This window comes from Aotus nancymaae, unplaced genomic scaffold (genome assembly GCF_030222135.1).
Source record: "Aotus nancymaae isolate 86718 unplaced genomic scaffold, 86718_ANA_hifiasm-v0.15.2.pri h1tg000008l, whole genome shotgun sequence".
NCBI classification, from domain to species: Eukaryota; Metazoa; Chordata; class Mammalia; order Primates; family Aotidae; genus Aotus; species Aotus nancymaae.
In genome coordinates, this window is record NW_026988419.1 from 63,337,749 (window position 1) to 63,346,145 (window position 8,397).

The 8,397-nt window shown below is 43.4% G+C and overlaps 1 non-coding gene across 1 annotated transcript; it reads right to left on the reverse strand.

Annotated features, from left to right (window-relative positions):
* Positions 1-5,314: 5,314 nt before the first annotated feature.
* On the reverse strand, positions 5,315-5,478 carry LOC135273775 (U1 spliceosomal RNA). Its single transcript, XR_010341581.1, has one exon. It is a non-coding gene; the product is annotated as a U1 spliceosomal RNA (small nuclear RNA).
* Positions 5,479-8,397: the final 2,919 nt, after the last annotated feature.

An 8,397-nucleotide genomic window follows, 5' to 3' on the forward strand; every position in this document is an offset into this window, starting at 1 on the left:
CCTTTGTAAGCAATCTGTACTTTCTCTCTGGGAGCTTTAAGATTTTTCCTCTTCAGGTTTGATTTTCCACAGTTCCACTGTAACGTGTAGATATGAGTTTACTTTCACTTTTTCTGCTCTGTAGCTCTGATTACTTTCAATCTGAGGGATTCTGCCTTTCTCAAAGTCTATCAGTGTATTAGCTATTATCTCTTCAAATAGCATTTCTCTTCTATTTCCTTTGTTTACTCCTGGGACTCCTGTGTGAAGTAGTTTGGAACCTCTCCAAATACTGTCTGTGTCTCTTAATGGTGCTGTTGATATTTGATAATGTCATCATGTTTAATAGTCACTATCAGCACAGTTAGGATAATAAAGAAGTGGGTCATTATATTTAAAGAGTGCCCAGGAAGTTATGTTTTCAAAATTCTCTCATAGAAACCATCATCTGCCTGATACTACTCTTGTCTAATATAGGGCTGCCATTACAAAGGAAAAGACGTCTGACTCAAGTACTCACTTGATTCTGCTTGCCTTATGTTTTGTACAGTGATAGGCTGTCTCTACATGAAGACCCCGGGCCAACCTCTACACTCCTCTTCTCTCTTTTAATAGATGAGGAAACTAAGGGCACACAGTTCATTGATTTCCTCAGGGACACATGTGGGAATCTTATTCCCCCTCTAGGGCCAGCATGTTTTCATCTTCTTTGCTGCCACCTGAGATCAAACTAGCACCATCTCTCACCTGGACCATTGCAGTTAACTTTTCTTCTACATCCATTTTTGTTCTTTATTTCCACCCACATGGGTCACTGAAGCCAGAGTGACCTCTTAAAAATTAAAATATGATCATGACTTCCCCTCCTAAAACTCTTTTTAAAAAACTAGACAACTGGCCGGGCGTGGTGGCTCATGCCTGTAATCCTAGCACTTTGGGAGGCTGAGGCAGGTGGATCACGAGGTCAAGAGATCGAGACCATCCTGGTCAACATGGTGAAACCCTGTCTTTACTAAAAATACAAAAAATTAGCTGAGCATGGTGGCGCATGCCTGTAATCCCAGCTACTCAGGAGGCTGAGGCAGGAGAATTGCCTGAACCCAGGAGGCGGAGGTTGCGGTGAGCCGAGATTGCGCCATTGCACTCCAGCCTGGGTAACAAGAGCGAAACTCCGTCTCAAAAAAAAAAACCCAAAAAACTAGACCGCTTTTTAGAGCCAGTTTTAGGTTTACAGCAAAATTGAGCAGAGAGCACAAAGAGTTCCCATATAGCCCGTCTCCACACATGCATAGCCTCCCCCAATATCAACATCCCAGTGCCAGAGTAGTATATTTGTTACAGTCAACAAACCTACACTGACGTATTATCATTCAAAGGCCATAGTTTACAATAGGGTTCACTCTTGGTGTGGTACATTCTATGGGTTTGGACAAATGTATAATGCATGTATCACCGTAATAGCACATACAGAATAATTTCACTGCCCTAAAAATGCTCTTTGTTAGCCAGGCATTGTGGCTTATGCCTGTAACCCTAGCACTTTGGGAGGCCAAGACAGGTGGATCACAAGTTCAGGAGTTCGAGATCAGCCTAGCTAACATGGTGAAACCCTGTCTCTACTAAAAATACAAACATTAGCTGGGTGTGGTGGCACACACCTGCAGTCCCAGCTACTCAGGAAGCTGAGGCAAGAGAACCACCACCTGTATACAGGAGGCAGAGGTTGCAGTGAGCCAAGATTGTGCCACTGCACTCCAGCCTAGGCAATAGAGGAAGACTCCATCTCAAAAAAAAAAAATGCTCTGTGTTCTGCCTTTTTATTCCTCCTTCTGCTCTAATCCTTGGTAATCACTGATATTTTTACTGTCTCCATAGTTTTGCCTTTTCCAGTATGCCATATAGTTGGAATCATATGATATGTGGCCTTTCAGATTGGTTGCTTTTTTTTTTGAGATGGAGTCTTGCCCTGTCACTCAGGCTGGAGTGCAGTGGCATGATCTTGGCTCACTGCAACCTCCGCCTCCTGGATTCAAGCTATTCTCCTGCCTCAGCCTCCTGTGTAGCTGGAATTACAGGTGTGCACCACCATGTCCAGCTAATTTTTGTATTTTAATAGAGATGGGGTTTCACCATGTTGGTCAGGCTGGTCTTGATCTTTTGATCTTGTGATCTTCCCACCTCAGTCTCCCAAAGTGCTAGGATTACAGGCATGAGCCACTGCACCTGGCCCAGATTGGTTGCTTTTACTTGGTAATATGTCTTTAAGTTTCCTCCATGTCTTTTTGTGGCTTGATAGATATTTCTTTTTAGCACTAAGTAATATTCCATTGTCTAGGTGTTCCACAGTTTACTTATTCATTCACTTACTGAAGGACATCATGGTTGCTTCCAAGTTTCAGCAACTATGAATAAACTTGCTATACACATCAATGTGCAGGCTTCTGTGAGGACATAAGTTTTCAACTCCTTTAGGTGAATACCAAGGAGCACAACTGCTGGATTGCTTGATAACAGGATGTTTACCTTTGTAGAAAACCACTAAACCATCTTCCAAAGTTGCAGTAAGCCGAGATCACACCATTGCACTGCAGCCTGGGCAATGAGAGCAAAATTCCTCCCCACACCTCCAAAAAAAAGAAGTTTTAAATTTTTTTTTTATTTTTTATGTTTTTGAGATGAAGTCTTGCTCTGTTGCCCAAGCTGGAGTGCAGTGGTGCAATCTCTGCTCACTGCAGCCTCTACCTCCCAGGTTCAAGCGATTCTATGCCTCAGCTTCCTGAGTAGCTGGGATTACAGTTGTGTGACACCACACTCAGCTAATTTGTGCTTTTAGTAGAGGTGGGGTTTCACTATGTTGGCCAGGCTGGTCTTGAACTCCTGGCCTCAAGAGATCTGCCTGCCTTGGCCTCCCAAAGTGCAAGAATTACAGGCAGGAGCCACTGTGCCTGGCCTATCCTTCACTTTTGAGGAATAATTTCTCTGGGTACAGAATTTTATGTTGGTGATCTTTTTCTCTCAACACTTCAAATTTTACATTCCACTATCTTTTTGCTTGCATGATTTCTGATTAGAGTTGGATATAATTATTATCTTTGCTCTTCTGTAGATAAGAATATTTTTCCCTCTGGCTTTTTTAGAATTTTTCTTTCTCTTTGATTTTCTGTAATATAAAAGTGATAGGCAAGGTGTTTTTTTTTTTTTTTTTCTCTTGAGACAGAGTCTCACTCTGTTACCCAGGCTGGAGTGCAGTGCTGCTATCTCAGTTCACTGCAACCTTCACTTCCCAGGTTCAAGTGATTCTCCCGCCTCAGCCTCCTGAGTACCTGGGATTACAGGTGCATGCCACCATGCCCAGTTAGTTTTTATATTTTTAGTAGAGACTGGGTTTCACTATGTTGGCCAGGCTGGTCTCGAACTCCTAACCTTAGGTGATCTACCTGCCTCAGCCCCCCAAAGTGCTGGGATTACTGGCATGAGCCACTGCACCCAGCCTACGGGGTGTTTTTTTTTGTTTTGTTTTGTTTTTTTGTCCTTATCCTGCTTGGGGTTTTCTGAGCTTTCTAGATCTGTGGTTTGGTATCAGACATTAATTTGGGGGAAATTATCAGATATTGTTATTTCAAATATTTCCTCTGTTCTTTTTCATCTTTCTTCTCATTTTAGTATTCCCATTGTGAGTTTGTTATATCTTTCATAGTTGTCCCAGTTCTTGGAAATTTTGTTCTGTTTTTCTTTTTTTTTTTGAGACAGAGTTTCACTCTTGTTGCCCAGGCTGGAGTGCAATGGCACCATCTTGGCTCACTTGCAACCTCCACCTCCTGGGTTCAAGCAATTTTCCTGCCTCAGCCTCCCGAGCAGCTGGGATCACAGGCATGCACCACCATTGTATTTTTAGTAGAGACAGGCTTCCTCCATGTTGGTCAGGCTGGTCTCAAACTCCCGACATCAGGTGATCTGCCCGCCTTAGCCTCCCAAAGTGCTGGGATTACAGGTGTGAGCCACCTCACCTAGGCATTTTTTTTCCAAAGATTTCTGTGTCTGCTTCCATTGTTCATCTGTTCTTGCACACTGCCTGCTTTATCCAGTAGAGCCCTTAGCATATGAATCATCGTTATTTGAAATTTTCTCTCTGATAACTCCAACATTCCTGTCATGCCTGTTTCTTCAAACTGTGTTTTTTGCCTTTTAGTATGCCTTGTAATTTTTTCATGATAGCCAAACATGGCGTATTGGGTAGAAGGAAGCGCTATAAATAGGCCTTTAGTGATGAGGTGGTGAGGTGTGGTGGGGAAAGGAAGCTATATTTTGTAATTTTTCTCTTTGCTTCTTATTTAATGAGGACATGCTGGTCCCATTGACACAGATTAGCCTCCCAAATTAATTCTCCCCTTCCTGTGACTCAGGCTGTCCCTCTTCTTCATCTCACTGCTGTCTCATTTCATCACTTTGTGCCTAGTCTCCCATCTGCTCTGGCTCCCTTCAGCATTTCCTCATTTCGTGTGATTTTGCTGTGACAATGGAATACTTTCAATTTCAAGGGACAGATAACTCAGACAAATTTAAGCAATGGAAGTGATTTATTGGCTAAAAATTCCAAGGTAGGATAGGCTTCAGGGTAGGTTTAATTTAGTTGTTATACAAGCCCTGTCTTCTTTACCTTTCTCTTCTCTGTCTTCAGTCTTGTCAACTTCATTCCAGACCTTGCTTCTCTCAGGGTGGCCAAATGAATCCAGAGATCCAGGTTTCATATCCATGTACCATCCCACCCAGAAGAGAAGAGAGTGTCCTCTGTGGTGGCACTCAGAGAAGTGAGAAAGCTTCTTTCCAGAAGCTCCAGTGAACATCCTTTGCATGTTACTGGTCACCTTTTGCCAGATGCCCTTCCTGAACCAACATCTGTGCCTGAGAAACAGCATGCACTAGGTGGCTTGCATCTGGGTTGTGTGAATCAATACTGTGGAAAGAGAGACAGGATAACCTGATGGGCTTCGACTCATAGAGCTGGGAATGCAATCAGATTCTCCTTAAACATATGAGAGAAGTAGGTGTCCGACAGAAATCTTGGACAGAATGCAGATGAAGGACAGGTGAAATGGATGCTGAATAGCTAAAAATGCCCACTACCCTTGTACGTGGTTATTTTGAAAATCCAAATAAAACACCATTTTTATTTTATTGCTCTACTGCTCTAGCCCAAAGGCCAAGTCCAATCTGCCACTGGTTTTTGTTGTTGTTGTTTAATTTTTTTATTTTTTGAGATGGAGTCTACTTTTGCCACCCAGGCTGGAGTGTAGTGGTGTGATCATAGCTCACCACAACCTCAAACTCCTGGTTTCAAGGGATCCTCCCAGTGCAGTCCCCCACTACCACGAGTAACGCAGTCGAGTTTCCCACATTTGGGGAAATCGCAGGGGTCAGCACATCCGGACTGCAATGGATAAGCCTCGCCCTGGGAAAACCACCTTCATGATCATGGTGTTTCCCCTGCCAGGTAAGTTCATTAGTAGTTTTATTGAAACAGCCACGCTTATTTTCAAAGTTTTGGGTATGGCTGTCTTTACACTACAGTGAAAGAATTGAGAGTTGAGATGAAGACTGCATGGTCTGTCAGATCAAAAAGATTTACCACCTGGGCCTTTTCAGAAAAAGTTTACAGACCCCTGGCCTAAAACAGTAAATCTATTTTATTTATGTGTTTATTTTTGTGACAGCATCTTGCTGTTTCCCTGGCTGGAGTGCAGTGGTGAGATCTAGGCTCACTGAAACCTCTGCCTCCCAGGTTCAAGCGATTCTCATGCCTCACCCTCTCAAATAGCTGGGATTACAGGCACCTGCCACCACACCTGGCTAATTTTTGTATTTTTAGTAGAGACGAGGTTTTACCACGTTAGCCAGGCTGGTCTTGAACTCCTGACCTCAAGTGATCTGCCCGCCTCAGCCTCCCAAAGTGCTGGGATTACAGGCAAGAGCCACCACGCCCAGCTAAAAGATTAAATCTAAACTCCTCCTGAATTTCAGTCCTCTATCATCTATCCTCACTTTACTGACATAATTTTATTGGTATTATTTTGTATATAAGCCCTCTAATCCAATCAAATCAGTTTATTCACCCACCCTAAGTATTGCACAATCATCGTCCACTTTTCTCTTTTCTTTCATTCATGACTAATCCACCCTGGAATGCTCTCCTTCCATCTCATGTATCTTCAACGGCCCATCTCAAGTGCATGGAGACTTCCTTGTTACCTTTATTGGCACAGGGACCTTCTTTCCTACCTTTATTGCCTCTGTCAATCACACACTGAGGCATTTTGAGTTTGTATATGTTTTATAAATATGTCATATGTATACCATCTTTTCTGTTCAATTTAATGCAAACCTCCTAAATATTAGAGTCCTGGTGATATTTTATATATATATATATATTTTTTTTTTTTTTTTTAGACAGTCTCACTCTGTCATCAGGCTGTAGTGCAGTGGTGTGATCTCAGCTCATTCAACCTCTGCCTACTGGGTTCAAGCAATTCTCCTGCCTCAGCCTCTCAAGTAGCTGGGACTACAGGCATGCACCAACATGCCCAGCTAATTTTTATATTTTTAGTAGAGATGGGGTTTCACCGTGTTGGCCAGGATGGTCTCGATCTCTTAACCTCGTGATTCGCCCACCTCAGCCTCCCAAAGTGCTGGGATTACAGGCATGAGCTACCATGTAATATTTTTTATAAGGTATCCCTTATAGAATTTCAAGTAATTCTTGGTGTACCAAGAGAAAGCACTCAACTAATAATTACTCCTCCTGTCAGACTTGACCTCTCACATGGCCAGAATTAGCCCACTTCTCTACAGCTCACTAACGACTTGATTCTGAGCCCCGTTTACTCTCATCTGGCCTATGCTAGCCTCCCAGGTGTCCCCTGCACCCTTTGCCCCCAGTGCAGTTTTTTTTCCCCACACAGCAGGTGGACTGACTAAATGTTTAAATCAGCAGGTGTTACTCTCCTGCTTGAGATTCTCCACTTCTGTGACATGTCTTAGAAAATAAATCATGAGTCTAGGCACGGTGGCTCACACCTGTAATTCCAGCACTTTGGGAGACCAAGGCCAGTGGATCACGAGTTCAGGAGTTCAAGACCAGCCTGGCCAACATGGTGAAATCCCGTCTCTACTAAAAATACAAAAATTAGCTGGGTGTGGTGGTGCATGCCTGTAGTCCAGCTACTCAGGAGGCTGAGGCAGTAGAATTGCTTGAACCCAGGAGGCAGAGGTTGCAGTAAGCTGAGATCGTGCCATTGCACTCCAGCCTGGGCAATGAGAGTGAAACTCCATCTCAAAAATAAATAAATAAATAAGTCATGAACTGTCTCTGCCTAAATCTAGTTTATCTCCTTTTGCTTGTCAGCAGTCCCACTGCTCCAGTTTCTCTCTGTTCCCTCTGCCTGGAATGCCCTTCCCCCAGCTCAAGAATGTCTGACTCCTTCTCATAATTGGGTCTCTGCTCTCTTCTCCTTGACTGACCACCAATCTGAACGGGCTCCCCACTTCCTGTCCATCACTTTAGATCACATCATCCAGCTTCACTTTCCTCCTGGCCCTGATCTCAACCCCGATATGTCTTGTGTACAGTTAACCCTCTGAGTACAAGCCCTCTGAGATGAGTGATTCTGTCCCATTGGTTCACCCCTGTATTTCCAGGTCCTAGAATGTCCCAGCACATAAGAGGGACTCAATAGCTCTTTGTGGCATAAATGAACTAAACCATTCATAGATTTACTTGCTTTTGAAATAAAAAGGAAAACTTGTATTCACTATCACAAAAATTCATCGACCATGTGCCTATTCTCGTGGTTTTCCTTCTTAGGGTTTTGCCAATGACTCTGCTCTTAGGGGTTGCATTAGTTTCCAACAGCTGCCATAACCAAGTGGCACAAAATGAGTAGCTTAACACAACAGAAATGTATTCTGTCACCATTCTGGAGACCAGAAGTCCCAAATCAAAGTGTGGATAAGCTTAGTGGCTCCTGGGGGCTCTGCAGGAGAAACCTTCCAATGCTTCTTTCTTAGCCTCCGGTGACACCAGCAAGCCTTGGTGTTCCCTGCCTGGTAGGTGCATCACTCCAGTCTCTGGCTCTGTCTTCACATCACCTTCCTCTCTGTGTGTCTCTGTGCATGCTGTTTTTACTCTCGTAAGGACAATTATCAGATTTAGGGTCTACTCTAATCCAGTGAGGTCTCATCTTGATCCTTAACTAATAACATCAGCAGTAATTCTATTTCTATACAAAGTTGCATTCTGAGGTTCTGCATGGACATGCACTTTTCAGAGACACTACGTGTCCCATGATAGAGCTTTAGGATACAACACAGAAACTTACAACCTACTCTTGCTGTAATGTGATGCACATGCATTGTTTTTTGGGT